At 42.0% G+C, this 23,257-nt stretch overlaps 1 protein-coding gene and 1 non-coding gene across 3 annotated transcripts in view; both read left to right on the top strand.

The window, feature by feature from the left end:
* GALNTL6 (polypeptide N-acetylgalactosaminyltransferase like 6) overlaps nt 1-23,257 on the top strand; it is a 1,306,147-nt gene that overhangs the window by 848,092 nt on the left and 434,798 nt on the right. The window lies entirely within an intron of this gene.
* LOC115868414 lies at nt 19,747-19,912 on the top strand. The gene has a single exon (XR_004045585.1). It is a non-coding gene; the product is annotated as a U1 spliceosomal RNA (small nuclear RNA).

Raw genomic sequence — 23,257 nt, 5'->3', positions numbered from 1 at the left:
TGGCCGGCAGATAATCCATCATGGTAAGTTTTGTTTGCTGCCCCTGATCATTAATGATGATTCCACAGAAAAGCACTTGCCCAGCATAGAAGAAATCCATCTTCTAAAGGGCAGTGCAGGGATGAAGCATGAAGGAAAATCAGCCTACAGCTGTTACGTATTTTTTGCCAATCAATCTTTGTGAGTCGTTTGTGTTTTTCTTATGAAAGGCATAATGGAAATGTTCATACCAGACGGCAGGCATTGTCTAAAAACTAATCTCTTGGTTTCTTTATAATTAGAAGAGGATTTCAACAGAAACAAATAAAACTGGTTCTTTAGAGAGAATTGGTTTTGCTTAAGAAGTACGCCATTAATATACTCTTGGTCATTCTTCAGATCCAAAACTGAACTGACCAACATGTTACAATACCAAACCATTTAAGATCCAAAGGTAAGCATTTACCCAAGGACAAAATTCAGAGGGTTAGGAAAGAAGGAGGGATGAAAACAGAAAACAGGCAGCAAATGAGATAAGTGATGGTACCTTAGGGGGATGGCAATGAGTGAGTTGGAAACAGATACATTTGAATTGTTGAAGGTGTAACTAATGATCTGCTCTTTAAACCTTTACCTAGTAAAGGGTTTATTTTGTTTGTTTGTTTGTTTTAAAGAAGTATACCATTAGGCTATTTGCTGTGTAAATTGAGGGGTGAGATTCACTCAACCCCAGCATCCAGCTCCTATCTCACTTGAAGATGTAGTCACATGACCCAAAAGCAAGCCTGTGCCTACTGCAATGCACAGCCAATCCAGCCACACTGCGCGTGAGGAGAGAGAAGAGCTTCATAGCTGTTTCATCAGGGGAGAAACACATAGATTTTCACTACTCACTCAAGGTGTTTACTTTGGGTCTATAGAAGCCAGTGCAGGTTCCACACTTGATAAAATACCAAATACTCGTGTTAGGTTGGGTTGTCTAGAGAAACAAAACCAGTGACACTCAAATATGTATAAGAAAGAACTTTATATCTAGAAGTGATTTTATATAAAGAAGGCATCCCAGCCCAGTCCAACTCAAGTCCATGGGGTCCAAGGCTAGCCAGAGCCTCCTCATGTAGCTTCAGGGCAATGATGCAGAAAGGTGAAGCAGGAAGCAGGGAGATCACAGGACGGTGGGTCAGAGTCCTGCAGATCCAAAGTCAATGGCAAGATGGCATGATGACAGCTACCAGGGTCCGTAGCCCCCATGGGGCTGCCGCTGGAGGCAGGTATGGAGTACCAACAAGCAAGAAGGCAACAGAGCAGAGAGAGGGAGGGAGAAATTCCCAGTGTCTGTCCTATACAAAGGCCACACCCCCAAAGAGGCATCATCAGGCAGCGACCTGATTGATAGATTGGACTCTACCGCTACACTTGCACGCAGATTTCAAATGACATTAACTCTAACTGCCATGTGCTCCTGTCTAAAAAGAGGAAAGATCGTTTTATGAAGGAGTGGGATTTAAACACGAGTCACAAATTAATATGTAAGGGGATCTTCAAAATATTTGTGGAAACATTCCATTATTTTTAATTCCATTTTTCTGCAAACTCTCTGAAGCCCCCTCACATGTTTTTCTCACAGATGTTCTATGCAAGGAAACTGCGTGTGCAAACTTATTTTTTTTCAGAGATCATGATTGCTCATCTCCAACGTGAGAAAAATCTCATGGCACTTGTTTCTCAAAGAGTGACTTATCACTGGGAGGAAACTCTTGGGAAACATTTTTGAAGAATATTGTGCATTTTGCTACAGAGTGCTGGGCATCAACAATTCTATAAGACTACAGGCTAAAAGTTCGGGGTGTGGGCCAGTAGCAGTAAAAGCAGCTGCGGGGATTGGAAGAACCTGGAGTCATGTGGTGAGAAGCAAGCGCCTTCACAAAAAGCACCCTATTAATTACTATTGGAAGGAGGATTAAGGTAAACATGAGAAATCATGTTCTAATCTATGATTTAAAGGTGGTTGGCTGTGTAAACTCACTACTATCACTCACTAACTTTTCTACACTGAGAAATGCCTCGATGGGTGTGCCAGGCCAAGTTGATTAGAGAAACAAAGTCAGTGACGCTCACAGGTATAAATAAAAAAGAGCTCTATATCAAGAAGTAATTCCACATCAAGAAAATACCCTGGCTCAGTCCAGCTCAAGTCCATAAAGCCAATATTTCTCCACATGTCCCTCCTCAGACTCATGCAGTCACACGCAATGATTCAGAATGCAGGACGATCACAGGGGCAAAGTCATGTGGAGCCCAGGTCAGTGGAAACAAGCAGAGGGCTCCAGCAGCTCTCAGGGTGACCAGCAAGCAGGAGAGTGAGCTGGGGCATGGGGTAGGGGAGGGTTCATTTAGACTCTTTTTTTTTTTTAATCTTTTTATTGGGGCTCATCCAACTCATCACGGTCCACACATCCATCACTTGTGTAAAGCACGCTTATACATTCGTTGCCCTCATCTTTCTCTAAACTTGCTTTCCCTTTGGGCTCCTGAAATCAGCTCCTCATTTTCCTTATCACCCTCCCTCCCCCCTGCCCCCTCCCTCATGAACCCTTGATAATTTATAAATTATTATTTTATCTTACCTTACCCTGCTCGGCATCTCCCTTCACCCACTTTTCTGTTGCCCATCCCCCAGTGAGGAGGTTATATGTAGATCCCTGTGATCGATTTCCCCTTTTTAACCCCCTTCCCTCCCGGTATCGCCACTCTCACTGCTGGTCCTGAGGGGTTCATCTGTCCTAGATTCCCTGTTTCCAGTTCCCTTCTGTACTGCTGTGCATCCTCTGGTCTAACCAGGTTTGCAAGGTAGAATTGGGATCATGATAGTTGGGGGAAGGCAGCATTTAAGAACTAGAGGAAGGTTGTGAGTTTCATTATTGCTACACTGAACCCTGAGTGACCCATCTCCTCCCCACTACCTCTCTACAAGGGAGGTCCAGTTGTCTACAGCTGGGCATTGGGTCCCCATCACGCGCTCCCCTCAGTCACGATGATATGATTTTTTTACACCCACAGGGAGGTGCCATCGGGCTGTGAACTGATTGGAGAGCACCCCTACACTTTTATATATCTTCAAGTTGACCTGAAATTATGCAACAGCCACAGTGAGCTTCCAGGAAAGGAGGCTGCAGTCAAAGCAGGGTCAGTAAAGAGCCAAGAGCATCATTGGCCCTTGCGCAGACATGAGCATGGTCAAACATGAGCAGGAGAAAGAGGAAGACAAACCCAGAAGTATTAACAGGAACTGGTCTCCCCCAAGTCCCCGTGATATTGGAAAGGACGCGCAGCTTCCCACTATCAATCTGATGTGTGCTTGAAGCAAATCTCATTTAAATCTATACTAATAAGGTGACCTCTTTTAACCCTCGGGTTTTAAAATGGAGGTATCTAACAAAAGCTAACGTCTGTTTCACCATAGTAAGTCAAAGAGCATTGCTGCTGCGGTGCCAGGTAACACCTGAATGCGTTTATTCCAAATACAATGCCCATAAACCTGTGCCTGTGGTCAGTGGATGCGTGCAGACAAGTTCCCTCAGTGATAACATCTTGGTTTCTTTCAGTTGCCTTAAAAAACAAGTACAGTCAAAATGGTGGCTTCCTAGAAGTTAGTTTTTGTTGCTGTTAGATGCCCGAGTCAGTTCCCACGCAGCGACCTTACGTACTACACAAAGAAACACTGCCCAGGCCTGTGCCAGCCTCACAATTGTTCCTCTGTTTGAGTTCATTGTTGCAGCCGCCGGGTCATTCCATCTTGTTCCTTTACCAAGCATGACGGCCTCCAGGGATGGGTCTCTCTGGACAACATGTCCCATGTACTTGCAATGAAGTCTCTCCATCCTTCCTCCTAAGGAACACTCTGGCTGTACTTGTTTTCCATATTTTTAACCAACCTCTTGCAGTTAAGGCAGATGGGTCAGCTCTGAAGATTGTGGAAACAGATTTTGGTACTCCATAGGCATAACTTCATCAAGTTTCTCAAAGGACACAGGAAAATCATGAGGGTTGATGATCAAGACCTTAAGAGAAACTTAAAACGTCATGGCGAGAAAGCAATCGAGGAAGTTAGCACTGAGGGGCTTCGGTTGCTTTGGGGTTTGCGTCCTACCCATCACAGCCTGCTCGTTCTCCAAGGACAGCAAGGGCCACGCACTGCACATCCATCGCTACAGTTCTGATGCGGCCCCTTTGGAGTTCTCTTTCATCCCAAACTCATAGACTAGTTCAAGGGAACATGATATGAGTCATTCAAGAGCACCAAAGCTGCTTTAAGAGGGAGAGATTGTTTGTAGAAGGATGAGAGATGGACTCACTGCTTTCAGAAGCATTGAGCCCCAGATAAAGAATATTTCTAAAAATAATGACTTTATAGTTTCATATTTTATTCTTTAAAGGTTATTTAGTGTGTAGCAATATTTTTTATTTACCTTCATATATTATTTTAAACACACACACACTGCCATTGAGCTGGTTCTGATTCATAACCAACCTATAGGTCAGGATGGAGGGGCTGATGGGTTTGAACTGCACACCGTGTGGCTACCAGCCCAATGCATGATCACTATGTCATCGGGGCTCTCTTAAGTGACTTACATGACTTGAAAACATTATGTTGTAAATGACAGAAATACTTATGAGGACCCAGCTGTCACAACCCCAAACAACTCCAAATTAGAACAGAGCAAACCTGACTTTGAGCCCTGGTCACATCACCTATAGTAGACACAAAGGGGACAAAATATTTCAGTCTTCTGTACTCCAAAGTTTTATCTTTGAAACAAAACATATTTAAACATTTGAGGAGATCATGTACTTCAGTATTTCATGTAAGAATGGCTGGAAAAGTGTAAGCTAGATGGTGGTGCCTGGCTATTTACAAGATACAGTGTCTGGGGTCCTAAAGCCTTGAAGTTAAACAAGCAGCAGCAAAAAAGCCCACATGGAAGAAGCACACCAGCCTGTGTAATCACAAGGTGTCAATGGAATCAGGTGTCAGGCATCAGAAAACCCAAAACAAATAATCTTATCAATGCAAACAAGAGGATTGTTGTGGAGACACAAAACCCATCTGCAGACAATTGGACAATCCCTCCCAGAAGGGTCACAAGGAAGGAACAGGTCAGCCAGGGTCCAATATAGTATTAATGAAACACACAACACTCCTCTAATTCTTCAATGCTTCTGCTTCCCAACTAACATGATCCCAGTTCTACCTTACAAATCCAGCTAGACCCTGGTACAGATAAGAGCTCTTGACACAGGGAATCCAGGACAGATAAACCCCTCAGGAACAGTAATGGGAGTAGCAGTACCATGAGGGTAGGGGGAAGGTGGGGGGATAAGCAAAGGAAAGGGAGAACAGACCACAATGATCGACATATAACACATCCTCCATGCTGAGTGGGATGAAGAACAGAAATGTGGGTGAAGGTAGTCAGCAAATGGTGTAAGATGTGATAATAATAACAATTTATTATTTATCAGTGGTCACAAGGGCGGGAGGTTGGGGGAGAGAGGGGAAAAATGAGGAGTTGATACCAAGGGTTCGAGTCGAAAGAAAATGTTTTGAACATGATGATAACAACATGTACAAATGTGCTTGATACAATTGATGTGTTGTTATGAGAGCTGAAAAGTCCCCAAATATCTAAAAAAAAAAAAAGACAAGTGTAAGCTATTTGAAAAATGATGATCCCTAAGATAGGCACTACAGTTTTTGCCTTTCATAAATGAAGAGTTGTGGAAACTGGCATGTCTAGATCATGAAGATCATACGTGAGCATTGTTATGTCTTCTTGATCATTCAGTTGGTTGGTCTGTAATTCCCATCGCTCAAACATGAATGTAAGGTGTTGCTATGAAAGGATTCTATAAATGTTATGCAAAGATGGAAAGAATTGACCTTAAGAAAAGAAGACCTTCCTAGGGAATTAGGATGGATCTGATTCAAACAGCTCAAATTTCATCTTAACAGCAGAGTTGCGGCTTCTTTGAAAAAGCTAAAATGCCACCTGTGGAAATGAATTTCCACTTGTGCCTCAGAGTTCCAGCCTGCCCTTCAATCAGGACTGCCTAGCCTGTCCCCATGAGCACGGAAGTCAATTCCTGGTAATGAATCTCCTTTATCCCTCTTACTGGCTCTACTTGTTCTGGTTGACTCCTGCATGATCCAGACACAGTGTTCATGTACTTCACCCAGGCCTATGGTGTATACAGCTACTTGGACCTAACATATGCTTTTCTTTCTGCCCTTCAATATAGTTAGAAATACCATACAGGAAGGAAACAATATTGCTTTCAAAAAATGAAAGCATGGCTAACTGTCTCAACCCAAACACAAAATAATGCAAAACTATATAAATAAAGCCTTAACTGTGAGAAGTATGAAGAGACCCACTGCTTCTCATCCTTCATAACCAATGTCCTATCGCCTTGCTGCTGCTTTCTCCTCATGGGTGTCCTAGGACAGTACGACTCTCTAGAGCATACTCTAGGTTTAATACTGAACAGTGACTTCAGTTAATTCATAGGCTGAAACATAAGAAGGTTCAGGCATCGGTTTCATTTCCCCCAAAGGCATCGCCTCGATTGCATTGCATGATCATTGGCATTTCTCTTCACCGTTGTCCCCGAAGAGTGAGCCTCTAGAAAGCCCAGTGGCACCCACAGGGAAAGCACGCTGTCCTCATCAAGGAGTTCCCGTTGCCCTTGTGCTTATTTTGGAATGCTTGGCTCCAGTGGATTGGCCTTTTCAGTTCTCGCTAACGATGACCTGGCCAAAGCAGCTTCTTGTCTTTTGTGTGTTGAAGGCTGGGCATCTGCACCTCTCAAAGTCATGGGAAGGAAACAGGCAGGACCCAGAGTACCCAGTCTCTTAATGGCCCCACTTACCATAAGCACGCCCTTTGCTCAAGTATATCATCAGGACTCCTAATTATAATGCTATAAATTGTAGCCAAAAATTAAAAGGCGCTACAGAGGAAGGAAGACATATGAATATTACTTAAAATGAGAAGGTAATTAACTTATCCTGTTCCCTGTGAGCCAGCTCGGGCTGTTGAAAATAAGTCCTAATAACAGTGCTTAATGAACTCAAATCTCAAATGAATATTAAACTGACCTACTTTAGAGAAGATTTCTTAGTTAGTTTATTAAGGGAGGTACCGTTACTAAGGAGATGTGTCTCCTACTTGAAGATTCCGAAAGGGGAGTAAACTGCACCGGAAACAACCAGACCCCTGGTGCATGCACAATTACAGCTCTAACCCAACATTGCTAGGCTATTTTATGACATAATGCAAATGCCTGCGAAGGAACAAGTGTGACAGGGCCTGCTACTATGTACTCGGAATATAGGTAGAGATCAGTGGACTACCCCTAGTCAAAAGTGTACCTTCCAGAGAACATATACTGGTTTCAGGACCACGAATTGCCAAACTTCAAAAACGTTTCCGGATTTCTCAAGCTTATCTGGAAATCCCCCTATGAGCACTCTAGCCCGTAGAGATGTAGGAATGTATCCATTAATATATTGCAAATATGCCAGTTTCCAAGATGACCTGGAGTCTTTTGCAACTCCTGGCAACTCCATGTGTGTCAATGCTCCGTAGGGTTTCAAGCGCTGATTCTTTCAGAAGTACATGGCCAGGCCTTACTTCTGACTTGCCATCTGGGTGGACTAGAACCTTCAGCCCTCTAGTTGGCAGCTAAGCCTGCTAACCATTGACACTCCCTAGGAAGTCCATTGTTCATAGGTTGTTGCTGTGTGTTCCTGACTCTATGGAGTCCACTCTGACACAGAGCAGCCCTGTGTGTGGGAGTGAAATGCTCCACAGGGTCCTGTAGGCGACAAGCTTTACAACAACACATTGTCAGGGTTTTTCTACTGCAGAGCTCCTGTGTGGTTCATTTGAGTGCCGAATCACCGTGCCACCAGGGCTCTGTGTTGTCGGTATGAGAAGATGTCAAAAATGTGTGGGAGAAATATCTCATTATGTTTGGATTTCTCTTTCCTATGAACATTTTGAAGCCCATTCATCAACGTCCTCCCGTCACACAGAGGCAGTGGTAACAATAGATGAATGGTCCCCATGAAAAGGAACTCACCATCTGAAGGGGCCTTAGATGTTACCCCAATGATTATGCAAATAAAGGTTCAATTACAATCTGATATCCATGATTTAAGAAAGGCTGGCCAGATATTTGAGAGAGGACATACAACAGAGGCATGTGGAATAGTCGGAGATCTGGCTCTGCAGCGTGGGATCACCAGTGGGGAACTGCCTTGAAACACAGCTCTCAGGCCTTACTTTAGAAATATATTGTATTATAATACCCAAGTGATTCCTCTGCCCTTTAACACAGTTTGAGAAACATTGCATTAAGGGGTAAATTAATAAGTAAAGACTTCCCTGTTGGTTCAGCATTTTAATCATATCTGAAAGGAAGGAAGAAAGCACCCAGGGTTGAGAAATGAGTCTTCCCCTGCATGACTCGCTGATTTCCAGTCAGTTCCCATTCGAGTAGACAGAATTGAATTACCCCATTGGGGTTCGTAGGCTAGAAATCTGCACAGGGCCAAAAAGCTCCATCCTTCTTCCAGGGAGCGTCTGGTGGGTTCAAACTGCTGACTTTGTGGTAGCAACCCAATGTGTAACCATTGTGCTACCAGACCTCCTTTCATTCCCACGAGCAGCCATTATTTTGATTTTTAATCTTATAACAATCCATACATCAGTTGTGTCAAGCACATTTGTACATATGTTGCCATCATGATTTTCTAGACATTTATTTTCTATTAAGACCTTAGTGTCAGCTCCTCTTTTTCTCCCTCCCTTCCCCCATTTCATGGCCCTGTGATAAATTATAAATTATTATTATTTTCTTATCTTATACCAATGGCTGTCTCCCTTCCACCATGGTTTCTGTTGTTCATTCCCCTGGACAGGAGTGGGGGGGTGGTTATGTGTCAATCATTGTGATCGGTTCCCCCTTCCTCCCCTCTTCTCCCTACTTTCTCCTGCCCTCCTGGTATTGCTACTTCCATTCCTGTTCCTGGATTCCTTCTTATGTCTTATCTGTACTTGTGCACATGCTTTGATCAGTGAAAGATAGTACTAGGTTCATGGTAGTTGGGGGGTGAGGAAGCCTAAAGGAACCAGAGGAGTATTGTGTGTTTCATCAGTGCTTTACTGTACCCTGATTGACTCATCCCTTCCCTGTGACCCCTCTGTGAGGGGATGTCCCATTGTCTACAGATGGGCTCTGGGTATCTTTTCCAACCCCTCTCATTCTCAACAATATGGTTTGTTGGTTTGTTTGGGGTTAAGAGCAGCCATTATTGCTACTTACCAATGAACTCCAGTTTTCTTCCCAGGCACACGATCTGTTTGCCTTTCTCTATCTCCAAGGGTAAATTGCTTGGTTATCCGCCAGATGCTATGCTGGAGAAAGGTGTGGCAGTGTGTTTCTGTAAAGAGTCACAGTATCAAAACCCTACTGGGCGGCTCTGCTCTGTCCTATCCTACAGGGCGGTTGGGAATTGACTCAGCCACAGTGGGTGGTCCCCCCAAAATCGAATCTGGCTAAGTGACTTGCTCTGACTTAAGAAAATATGTTCAAGAACCTGTGTGATTTGAGGATGGAATTTTTAAGAAGCATTTTTATCTCTGCCACAATAATTGGCAGGGCCCTAGAGTAGTTTTCAGCTTACCTGGAATGAATATGTAGCTTGGATGAGAATACCGTTAAGTCCCTGGGTTATGTTCATTTGATTTAAAGACAATTTGGAACTTTCCCTTTAATATTGAACCAACTCCCATTCAACAATCACTTTTACTTGCTGTGGAGGCAGTGTTTTGTTTTGTTTTGTGAACTGGGCAAGGTTGACAAGGTAGATCATCATTTTTACATTAAAAACCTTCATAAACCTTCTGCTTCATCTCATTCATTGCAATTGTTCGATATACATATTTTAAATCATTGAAATGGACTTCAGCCTTTTTCTTGTAGTAAACCAAAAGAACCACTGTTCTTGTTGATCTTGACTTATTGTGACCCTGTAGGACAGGGTCGAACTGCTTCCTGGGATTTCTGTGGCTGTGAATCTTTGCAGAAGCAAATTGCCACATCTTTTTCACATGGAGCGAGTTCAGACAACCAGCCTTTCCGTTAGGAGCCCAATGGTTAACCCACAGCACTAGAGTAAATAAAAACCATATGCACCTGTTTGGACTTACCTACAAATTTGACTCAAAGATACATTTAGGGAGAAATCAATTTTAACTCTGGAAATTGGATTGTTCTAAGTCACTGACATATGGTAGTGATTCTTCCTACCTGACTAAAACAATGTCCCACTCATGGATTCATTCAGCTAATTTTATTGAGTGCTTACTCGCAAGGTGCCTAGCAAGTGGTCTGTGCTTAGGATTCAGAGGAGAAAATGGACAAGGGTCTCGGCATCTTAGGTTTGGCGGGAGAAAGGTAACAAATAACTAAAAAACGAAGTTATCTCCAAGAGCAGCAAGTGTCCACAAAGGGAATAAAATGGGGTCGTGGGACTAGAAAGAAGGTGTGATGGAGTTATTTCAGGCAAGGGCAGGAATGGTTTTGTCTGGCCAAGAAGCTGATGTGTGACTTGCCATCTGGATGTAAGAAAGATCCACCCATTTGGGCATCAGGAGGGAAAGCTCGCTGGGACAGGAAAGGCAGTGGAAAGGCCTCACAGCAGGACGAGCTGGCAAGAAGAAGCAACCACTGCAGAGCCCTGGGGAAGCCGCGCGGTGAACATGAACAGGTGCTGAGTGCGTTACCATGCGGCTGGAGAAGGGAGAGGCCAAAGCCAAGGGTCTTGGGGCCTTGTTAAGAGGTTTGTATTTTATTCTAAGAGCAATGAGAGTACACTATGTGATTTGAATGATAATGATAAAGAATCATTATGGGCCCTGCATTGTTTGCATAAGCAGAAGCCATGTAATAAGGAGAGAGAGGGCATTTTGGGAAAACTAAAGTGGGCCGATGTGACTGAAATAAGTTCAGGAGGCAGAGAAATGCGATTCTGCCACAGGTCTAGAAGGAGGGCCAATTGGAATGCTAGGTGAACAGCATGCATGACTAACAAAGTCCCTGTGCCCCAAATCTTTGATTCCCTATCTTTTTCCATTGACTATATCCCACCCCCACCCCCAGATCCTTTACAAAGGAGATTAAATCCAAAGTCACATCCAGTCAGAGGATCTGCTCAGAGTTTACGATCTCTGGATAATGTGCCTTGCTCTGTATCAGAGAAAGATGTGCTCATTTCTATGTCAGGATTTGATGGGACTACTCTTCATTCAGAAACATATCCACTAAATAGAGAACATACATGCCAGCCCCCACCCACTCCACCCACTGCAAACACACAATTAGCAATCATACAACTTGGAAGACTGACAGAATAAGACAGTGCCCAATGATGAATACAGGACAGGCTTGCCTTTTAATGTATGTAAATCTGTCCTCACTTTGTAACAAGTGAGCCAAACCCTATTCACTGCCATCGGGGTGATGCCAACTCACGGTGACCCTGTAGGGCAGAGTAGGCTTGCCCCTCTGAGTTTCAGAGACTATAGCTATTGAAGTCAAAAGCCCCATGGTTCTCCCTTGGGGCTCTGGTGGTTTCGAACTGCTGACTTAACGGTGAACAGGCAAAGTGTAAGAGCTGTGCCATCAGGGTGCTCAGAACCAAACCATACTGGCAACCACACTAGTAACGAATTGCTTCCCCATCACCTGCTGCATGGGCAGCTTTGAAATCACTAAAATGTCTTTAAAACTTTTCTTGCACTACAGTAAGTGTGAGTAAGAATTGTTATTTGGCACCTGTTCTGACTTTCCTGCACATTTACTTAAAGCCTTTTGACTTGAAGGCCCAGGAATGGACCCATGTGTAATTTGGGAAGTGCACTGTATGTTTGCTTAATTCACATATAGAAAGAGGATGAGCAGCAGAGGCAGAGCAGAAACTGGTGTGTGGAAAGCTGAAATTCGCACAAGCAGTGATTGTTAGGGTTCACTCGTTGGGGGACAGAGGATGTTCCATCAATTAGGCGTGGATTCTCAAGACGCTGAAGGGCCCCCGAGTCCATCATTAGCCCCAATGCTGGGCTCCATCCTCAGAGAGGCCTTCCTTTGATGTAACGCCCCTTGACTTGAACCTCACATGCATTCGAGAGCATATATTCGCTGACCATCCTTCCCCAATTGTTTATTTTAAAGGTTCAAAAAAGCACTGCCCCTTTCAGTCCCAGGTGATGGTTCAACAGTCTGAAGGGCTGTGTATCTCAAGAAACTTCGTTGGCACTTTCTCACATCCCAGTCTCTGACTCTGTCTCACTGGGCATAGTTGGGGTACATTGGCCTGTTGACTTCAGCAGGACAGCCACCAGCTGGTTCCTTTGCCCCTGAGCTATTTGGTCCAATTGAAATGGTGTGGATCTGAAATCTTAAACCGCGTCATTGCTATCAGTCAAGAATCTGAAACTGTGTGTGAGAGCCAGACACATAGTTTCTTATTTACTAAAGAATGGACTATCAACTGACCTTTATAGTGCAAAGACCACCTCAGTTTTATCTGTTAAAGATGAGATTTTTTGCCTTACATACCCTTAAAGTGTATCCTCCTGATACTCTACCTACAAACTAGCCAAATCTTTCCTTTGTGCATTTCTGCTTGTTAGCATTCTATCAACTGCAGCTAGCAATAATCAAAATCAACAACTAATGTTAACTCTTTATGAACCACTTCACTAGAGAAAGGGTCAGCAAACTCTGCTGACCTACTCGACTACTCTAAATATACTCAAAAACGATTTATTATGTGAATCAGTGAATTAATATATTAATGTCATTATCATCCTATAGTTTGAAAGTTTCAATTTCTTATTTTATTAGTTTACTTGTCAATTTCCACCAATGTTTGAATCTATATATGGTACTCCATATTTGAACATATGAAAATCCATATTTGAATCTATATGTGACAAAGTTTCAAAGCTATGAATAAGGTTGTAAGTGCCTACTTCCTGTGAAGTGGGCAGTAAATTCATACTTCATTGTTCTCAGTCTGGAAGCTCCACTCAAATCTGTTCCCTTTGGGGGACCCTGCTGGCATTGAAATCTCAGTGACAGAGCTTCCAGCATCACAGCAACACGCAAGCCACCACAGCATGACAAACCGACAGACGTGGTGGATTGTAAATGCACTCAATAACTATTTATTTTTTGTTTCCTTTTTTAGTCATTTTATTAGGGGCTCATACAACTCTTATCACAATCCAGACATACATCAATTGTGTCAAGCACATGTGTACATTCATTGCCCTCATCATTCTCAAACCATTTGCTCTCCACTTAAGCCCCTGGCACCAGTGCCTCATTTTTTCCCCTCCCACTCCATTCCCCCTCCCTCATGAACCCTTGATAATTTACAAATTATTATTTTGTCATATCTTGCCCTGTCTGACATTTCCCCTCACCCACTCTTCTGTTGTCCGTCCCCCAGGGAGGAGGTCACATGTAGATCCTTGTAATCGGTTCCCTCTTTCCAACCCACTCTCCCTCTACCCTCCCAGTATTGCCACTCACACCACTGGTCCTAAAGGGATCATCCACCCTGGATTCCAAATCAATAACTATTTATTATAGAATTCAGTGAAGTAATAAATGAATGTTATTATTATATAATTGAAAATTTTCCATTTTTCTCTTATTACTTTTCTATTTTCCACCAATATTTGAATCTATATTTTCTCTAATAAGGTAAAGAACTATATAATACCTCTATCATTTCCCCTCACTGGCATTGATAAAAATTCAAGAGCTTTTAAGTATTTTCTCTTCCTCATAGATTAAGGTTAGGTGATTTTTATTTTACTAGTTTGGAATTTTAGATATATATTTTCATTCATTTTATTTTACATTATAACTACATCCATTACTTTTAGAGATTATTCTTTTAATTTATTTTTATTTTTGCAAATATACATAGCAGAACAAACACCACTTCAACAATTTCTATGTGTACAATCAGAGACACTGATTATATTCTGAGAGTTGTGGAGCCATTTTCAGCTTGAAATTCTAAGTTGTTCCTCTGACATTAACATAAATCACTGCCCCCTAAATTTCTTATATATGTTTTCAGTTGCTGTTGTAAATTTTGTCTCCTCCAGAAAGATCTTGAAAAATTACCATGCTTAAGGCAGATGTGTCTCTATTAGTTAAACTAAGTTACTGTTTTCAGAAAACTTCAGAGGTTATTTTCGGTTTTAAGATTTGAAACATATCTGAGGACAATCATTTTTGTGATTCATCCAGCCTCAATAGCTCTGGAAAGTCTGGGTGCCATAAAAATTTGAAATTTGGCTCCGCATTACCCTCATTTTGATGAGCATTCTTCTATAGAATCTTTGGGCAATATTCAGTAATGGTAGCTGGGTACCCGATATTAAACGTGCATGTTTAAATGATCAACTGTCATTTAAAATTCACTATAAGTCATGTAAGTAATTGCTCACCACTCTCTCCTATTATTTTATTTTTCATCCTATTGCTTTCTTTTTTTTATTATTTTACTGGGCACTCATACAACTCTTATCACAATCCATACATACATCCATTGTATCAAGCACATTTGTACATTCATTGCACTCATCATTCTCAAAATGTGTGCTCTCCACTTAAGCCCTTGGTATCAGTTCCTCATTTTCCCCCTCTCTCCCAGCTCCCGCCTCCCTCATGAAACTTGATTATTTATAAATTATTATTTTGTCATATCTTACACTATCCAGCATCTCCCTTCACCCACTCTTCTGTTGTCCATCCCCCATGGAGAAGATTATATGTAGATCCTTGTAATTGGTTCCTCCTTTCTACCCCACCCTCTGTCCACCCTCCCAGTTTCACCACTCTCACCACTGGTCCTGAAGGGATCATCTGTCTGGGACTCCCTGTGTTTCCAGTTCCTATCTGTACCAATGTACATTCTCTGGTCTAGCCAGATTTGTAAGGTAGAATTGGGATCATGATAGTGGGGGAGAGGAAACATTTAAGAACTAGAGGAAAGTTGTATGTTTCATCATTGCTACACTGCACCCTGACTGACTCATCTCCTCCCCGTGACCCTTCTGTAAGGGGATGTCCAGTTGCCTACAGATGGGATTTGGGTCTCCACTCTACACTCCCCCTCATTCACAATTATTTGATGTATTGTTCGATCCTATTGCTTTCTTGAGCTCTATATCTGATGCATTCATTATTTGCTGGTGATATTTTTCAGGATTTTTAAAAATGAAAATTCAGTGAGTCAATGGTGAACAAATTGAGACTACAAAAGTGGTTATTTGATTTCTCAGCAAGTAGGGTGATTTTATCCATCAATCATTTTTTATTAATTATAATTTCTTCAATGGATCACTTATCATAAAAATTCATCTTTTACTGTCAACACTGGGGAAAATGATTTGTTTATTGTTTTCTATTTTCGCCTTGGTAGAGCGCTCATTTTTCAGTATTAGTCAAAGTTATCAAACGACTGGTTCAAAGCTTGTGCTCCGCGAGTTCTCCATTCTCAATGCAACAAAAGCCAATTCTACTCAATGTGTGCTGCTTGGACACACAACGCCAACATCATTTCTCTCTCTGCCCTCACCCTTCATGCCACCATGGTGTGGCATCAAGCAGATCAGAACTTATAACAACTGTATAGTCTACCGAAGGACCGTCAACTTGTAGGATTTCTTAGACTGCAATCTTTACAGGAGTAAACTGCCAGGTCTTTCCCTTCCTAAGGCAGCTGGTAGGTTTAGGAGTTGAAAACTGCACTGTTGCCCCACCAGGTTCCTTCATCCTTTCTAGATGTACTGAATCAGGATCCCTGGTGTAGGACCAAGGAAACTTAGCAAGCCCCAAGGTGATGATTTTGCTCATCAAAGTTTGAGAAGCCCTTGTCTAACCAATTCATGTTTGAAGCATTGTGGAGCCCAGCAGACAGTGTATAAATAATCCAGGTCAGTAATTTGTAACTGTGAAGGAATTGCTGTTGTAGTCACCCTCACAATATTCAAAAGGCAGAGTCTATATGTGAAAAGTATTTTTGACACAATAGATGGAAGCAGAAAATGGGAAAATTCTCAGGTCCAAATATCTCACCTCATTCGCAGATCTATCTTGGCCAAGTTCAGCCTGGGCAGCGAAGGTGGGATGGGATGATGAGTCTTTTTATGTGAATGAAGTTCAAGTTTTTTCTTCAAGTTTTTTATCTCCCCTTTCTAGTTTCTCTCCATCCTGCCTACATCTTTCCTCCTGCATCACTTATTGTGAGATAGCCACGTTTAATGAAAGGTAAAAATATTTTTGTTATTGGTTGTTGCATTCCTGTTGGCCCTAATACGTACACTACGTAGTGACCCATGTACAATGAAACAGCACGCTACCCTTTCTACAATCCTCACCATCAGTTGTGAATCGTGTCACTATGATCCATCGGGCCTTCCTGGCCTGATTGTCATCAGTGTGTCATTGTTAGGTGACATCATATCAACCCTATGTCCAGCAGAAGGAAGCACCTGTCCTGCACTGTCCTCATAGTTGCTCTCTGATTGAGCTCAGTTTTGCAGGCACTATATCAATCCATCTCATCGAGGGTCTTCCTCTTTAACACTGCCCCTCTACTTTACCAAATATGGTGTCCGTCTCCAGGCAAAGGTGTCTCCTGATAATATGGCCAAACTATGTGAGACAAATTCTCACCACCCTTGCCTCTAAGAAGAATTCTGGGTGCACTTACTGGAAGCCAGACCTGCTTTTCCTTTTGGCAGTCCATGGAGCTTTCAATATTCTTTGCCAACATCAAGGTTCAAATGTATTGATTCTTCTCCTGTCTCCCTTATTCAGTGTCTAACTTCCACCTGCATATGAGGCAATTGAAAATACCATGGTGTGAGTCAGACACACCTTAGTCCTCAAAGTCAACTCTTTGCTTTTCTGCACCTTAGTCAGGAGTAGCAGATTTACCCAGTGCATTGTGCCCTTTGATCTCTTGACTGCTGCTTCCATGAACATTGATAAGGGATCCAAGCAAGACAAAATCCATGACAACTTCACCTTTTCCTCCATGTAGCCTAGAGAAATAGGTGTGTTTCCTATTGGTCCAGTGGCGAGAATGTTGGTATTCTTTGCATTGAACGATAATCCATCTGGAGGCTGCAGTTCTTGATCTTCAACAAATGCTTCAAATTCTCCTCACTTCAAGCAAGCAAGTCCCCCTCACTTTCAGTAAGGATTAGTATGTTACTAGGCCTTTATTCCAAGTCCATATTAATCTGAACGTTCTAATGAAACCTATTCGGCATGATTGCAACACTTAAACTTCTGCTGATAGACAAGTGGTGCTTATGCCAAAAATTAAATATGAGACTCCTGTGTGAACGGTGAGAATTCTATGTGGAAGACCACCTCTGCCCCCCACTTTAGTTGCCAATAAGAACAAGGAAATAACTTATAGGGAAAGGTTCAAATATAGGAGGAATTCACTGCTGTGGGGAGTTTTAGATTATTTTGTTTTATTTCTACCCCTCCAGGTTTGTTGTGATCACCTGTAGTTACTGAGTCTTGTATCTTTCTCCCTCTGGCTCTCGCTCCCTTGTGAAGGGCTCCCTGCAGCAAATCTTCCTTTGGATCGAGTAAACAGAGCAAAGCAAAGCATTGTGCTACAGATGGGACTAGTTGTGCTGTGCTCGTCTTCTAAAACAAGACGCATTGAATCTCTGGTAGTCTTGGAAGGACAGAAGTCCAGGCACAGCTGGATCACTACTCTGGCATCCACAAAAGGGTGTTGGCAGAATTGTACTCCTTTATGGAGGCCGTGGGAATGAATGCATGGCCAGTTTATTTCATTGTTGCTCATATTCAGCTCTGTGTATTTTCAGTGCTGGAGGAAGATCTGCTTCCAAAGAATCAGCCACTGAGATCCTATAAAACGCAATTCTATTCTGGTCTATCTGGGGCACCTGACGTCAGAGTTTATTCAATGCCATCTGGTTTGGTTAAGTTTTGATGAGCACGTGGGGCTCTTTGAGATAACACAGGAAGCCCCCTCCTCTGCTCCCTTTAAAGGGCAGTTGGGTCAATTACCTTAATCATTTCACCTTTAACGTCTCTTCATAGTTTGATCTGGAGGAACATTTGTTTGATTAACTAGGCAATGGACATCGTGGAGGGATATCTTTCGAACACTGGTACTAAAGATGCTGTGTAGTATGCCATTTAGCAACAATCTTCAAACCCTTATTTTGACCCATCGTTCAAGGCGCCCCAGTGTCCACTCTTACTCTCAGGATATTATGACTCATGACTCTGTCAGAAAGCATGTACCCTTACTCTTATTTAGAAGTCGCTTCCTTGGCCTGGTCAGGAAATGCTGGTCAGCTTTTCCCTCCATTCAATCCCCTTTCTTCACTTGGAACAGGAATGCCTCAACGGGTTACAACCACCAAAGGCAATTGTCCCCCCTGACCCAAATTAATACAGAGAATTTGAAGAGGTAGAAATGGTAAGTGTGTGGCTTTAATTCATCACTCACCTCTAACTGCCTCTGCATCGATTCTGACTCGGCAAGAGTCGCACTGTCCCTGTGGACGTCCAAGATGAATCTTTATGCAGCAGCTAGTGGCTTTGAATTCACTCTCAAGAAACAAGAAAAAGCAAAAAAAAAATTGCTTTTTGAATATGATTGCCATTGATGTGTTTCACAGAGCTAATATCCACTCATAGGAATTTGAATGAATTGGAATTGAATGGATTCTATTTTGGGGCAAATGAACTAATTATGAAAGCTCACAAGTATCCAGGAGCTAAATTTAAAATGGTAAGGGTTTCATAAGTCTCATATGTTTAGTTAACCCTCTAATGAGACAGACTCACAACACTGAAGTCTCAAATCATTTTTGAGAAGACTATAGGGACAAGCCACCTCATTTGAGAGTGTCACAATTGGGAGTCTCGAAAAGAGAAAGATCAAGCACCCAATATCGATTTAGGCCATGAAGAGGTTTATCTTAAACCTGAGAGCAAAATCACAGTTCTTTTGTAATTATTATAAGGAGGTTTGGGGTACACTTACTCGCTCGCAAAGTCACTGTGTCTAATGAAAAGAGAGCCTTCCTCTCCTGCTTGGCTTATTTTAGTCCTAATAAGCAGCAGTACTTCAAATTAGCTTCCCATTTTTTGGTGAAGTCTCTCAATGATAGAAGCTTCCTTCATGTCTTTAGATGTTAGGTAACACCCCATCTGAAGTAGCAGAAAGTAGCTCCCACTCTAAAGCTTCGCCCTTCCTTGCAAATGGCCAGATTCAACTGGCTCATCGCATAGGTCGAAAGGGAGTACAAATAAGGCACAGCTGCGTCCCACCTGAGCGCTTCCACCCAGCAGCCGAACACACGGATGGAGTGCAGGACTGCAAACAGGGTTGAAGTTCAGCTAGCATAAAGCTGAAGTACTGGATTTGAAAATTCTTGAATCTGAGCAGAATGGTCTTAAACACTGAAGTTCATGTGTGTGTAAGACCATCATCTTGGTACTGTAGTAAAAATGTTTAAATATTGAGACTTTTTAAGACATTAATTTCAAATATCTGGTGGCATACTTTGAATTGCTGACTGCTGTTCAAAACCACCAGTCACTGTACTTCCCCGTCAGGGGAGACACCAGGAGCATGAAGGTGGTTTTCCCAGGGCCAGGCTTATCCATTGCACTCCGGATGTGCTGACCCCTGCGATGTCCCCAAATGTGGGAAACTCCACTGCATAATTTGTGGTGGGGGGAGAAACTGTGTTCGCACTCTCCCCTATATAAAGTGAGAAAGAAAAAACAACCAAAACACCAGTCACTGTGGGAGAAGCTGGGGCTCTCTCCTCCCTTAAAGAGTTAAGAGTTTGGAAGCCCGCAGGGCCTTGGAGGGCAGCTATGAGTCGGACCAGACTCAAGGGCAGTGAAAGAAAGACTTCAAACTATGACCGATTGGATGTGGAGTTGGCTGGCTTTCATTTAAACCCCATTCACACTCAGCTATGTGTCAATTGTGCATGATAGTTATGTCTTAGGAGACAGAGACTGAAAACGTCGTGATCACTGATGTCATTATTCTGTATCATTTCACCTCTGTTGTTTCATGAAGGTCTTGGAAAGCGATGAGTTTAGCTTCCTTTTTATTCAATGAGAAAAGAATTTTTAGGAAAGATAAAGCTTTCTAACTTTATCTTTAAGTTTGTGTGCTTGCCTTGGTCTCTGTGATGACTATGGACACTTTAAACCCCACCAATCAAAAGACCTAAATGATATTATTTTCTAGATATAAAAGACGTTGACAGAATAAATCAGGCTTCTGTCAATGACCCTAAATTTACTCCTCAAGTTTCTAAAAGTAATTAAAAAGCACTGTCTATTGATTTTAGTAAAGATTTATAATGTATACATCCACTCATCACTCACTGACATGGTTGAATTTCAAAGACCAGGTCATCATGTGAGCATTGCAAAGGAAGATGACCACATTAGATCACAAAATGGACGATGACTATGTCATTACTTTAATTACCAAATTACATCATTACATAACTGCTACACTACTGAGAACTGTGTCCTAGTCATAAATGGCACATAGCCTTAAACCTCACAGCCAGCATTTTTCTCACCTAATACTTCAGTGTTTGTTCATGACAGACATATCTTGTTCATGTACAAAATAATCAATAGTGGTTTTCTTTTAATCATTGCTGAAAATTCCAAGTTTCAATAAATATGGAGCAGATATATTGAGCTTGGGCCCTACACACAGACCTTGTTCAAATTATGATTCAGAACATACTGGTTGTGAGACTATAAATGGGAAAAACTTTCAAAAGCACAGTTTTATAATAAACCATTGGGGAAAACTGACAGGGCCTGGCAAAATAATCAAAACCATTAATTCTATTATGTCTGATATGGTATCTGGCATGGAGTAAGACCTAAAATAACTTAGCTTTTCATTATGTTTCATCCACGTTCTTTTAATTCCCATATATACATGAGTATAAGCTGACCTGAATATCAGCCGAGGCACCTAATTTTACCACAAAAACTGCATTAAAAATGTGCTGAAAAGCTTGGCTTATACAAGTATATGCCATCATCTCAAAATTTCTGTGTGGGAATATCTCAGTTACCCTAGTTTGGTTATCACTCAAAACACACACACACACACACACACACACACACACACAGAGGAGAGAGAACACAAATGAGTAGCTTTAAAAGACATTTATTTTCCTCCAGTTCTGAAAGCTAAAAGTCCACATCAGGGTCTCGGCCATGCAGACTCGTCCTTCCTGTCCTTTCGTTAGTTTCAGATAGCCCCCAATCATTCATGGGGTTCCTATACTGCAACTGTGGCATCCTCCCTCAGATGTGTTGGCCTAATCTGCTCTTTCCATAAAACACTACTGAAGGTTTAGGACCTACCTTACTCTAGTATGGCTGTGTGTGTGTCTGGGTAGACCAGAGAAACAAATCCAGAGAAACTCATGTGTGTATAAGAGAGAGTTGTATATAAAGGGCAATCATACATTAAGAAACCATCCCAGCCCAGTCCAGGACAAGCCCGTAAGTCCAATATTAGCCCATATGTCTGATACCAATCTATAAAGTCCTCTTCAAACTCACGAAACACATGCAATGACACTGAATACAGGATGGTCATAGGCCAGTGGGTAGAAAGCCTTTGGATCCAATGGCTTTGCAAGCATCTCAGCACTGGCAGGGGTCTCTACATGCCTTCTCTGGCTTCAGAGGTCTGGTTGCATCAGGGTAGGGTCCATGTGGCTTCTCCAGCTCAGGACATTAGCATAGTTTCATGTGTCTTGTCAGCTGCAATGTCTCCCAGGGAGTGAGCAGAGAGAGATTGGTGTCTCCAGCCTCCAAGGAGGAAATTCAGAATTTCCCAGAATTCTCATGAGAAGACCATGCCCACATACAGGCCTCATTGGCTAGTGTCTATACAATGATTGACAGGCTAGACTCCATCCACCCTTTCATTCCCAATCCTCAAATTGGCACCTGATTATGCAACTACCACAATATTAATTAATATAACATTAATATAACAAAATAAAACCATATTTCCAAATGGAGTCATGCTTACAGCTATAGGGCTTAAGACTTCAACATATTGGGGAGAACACAATTCAATTGATAGCAGAAAAAAACAAATGATTAGATTTATCTTATGCCTTAAACTGAGGATAAAGAATGAAAAAAAAAATGTTCTGGTTATTTATAGTATTGCTTGGGATAATTTTACATACAAGAAGCATACTCCCTGAATTTAAGTTGGATTTTTATTGTTATTGTTATTCATTGTCCTCAAATTACTTCCAACCCATTGTAGAACATACTGAAATATCACCGGTCCTGTGCGACATTCGTAGTCATCGGTATGCTCAAGTTCACTGTTGAGGCCTATGTGTACTTTGTGTGTTTTTCACCCTATAAGGTTCATTTTGAAGCACCATATTGGACAATACGCTGTTCTGAGTTCTAGAATGTTCATTGGCTAATTTTTGGAAGTAGATTGTCAGACCTTTCTTCCTAGTGTGTCTTTTTCTGGAATTTCTACAGAAATCGGTCACCTTGAGTTATTCTGCTGGTGTTTGAAATACTGATGGCCTAGACTTGAGCACTAGAGTAAGACCCAAGTCACCATATTATTATAAATAGGCAGATTGTTAAATTTGGATTTAGCTCAAGGTAATTTGGCAAACATAAAAGGTTTTGCTTATTTGTTTGTCTTTCCTTTTTTATTTTTAAATCATTTTACTGGGGGCTCATACAACTCTTATCACAATCCATATATACATCCATTGTGTCAGCACATTTCTACATTTATTGACATCATCATTTTTAAAACATTTTCTTTCTACTTGAGCCCTTGGTATCAGCTTCTCATCCCCCCGCCCCTTTCCCACCCTCCCACCCTCCCTCATGAACCCTTGATAATTTATAAATTTTTTTTTTCATGTCTTACACTGACTGATGTCTCCCTTCACCCACTTCTCTGTTGTCCTTCACCCTGGGAGGGGGTTATAGTTAGATCATTGGGGTCGGTTCCCCTATCTCCCCCCACCTCCCCTTTACCCTCCCGGTATGGCTACTCTCC

The sequence above is a fragment of the Echinops telfairi genome, unplaced genomic scaffold, assembly GCF_000313985.2.
Source record: "Echinops telfairi isolate 266 unplaced genomic scaffold, ASM31398v2 ScPeMD7_9;HRSCAF=40, whole genome shotgun sequence".
Taxonomy (NCBI): Eukaryota; Metazoa; Chordata; class Mammalia; order Afrosoricida; family Tenrecidae; genus Echinops; species Echinops telfairi.
The sequence above is the reverse complement of the archived record's forward strand: the minus strand, read 5'-3'. Positions and strand labels throughout refer to the sequence as shown.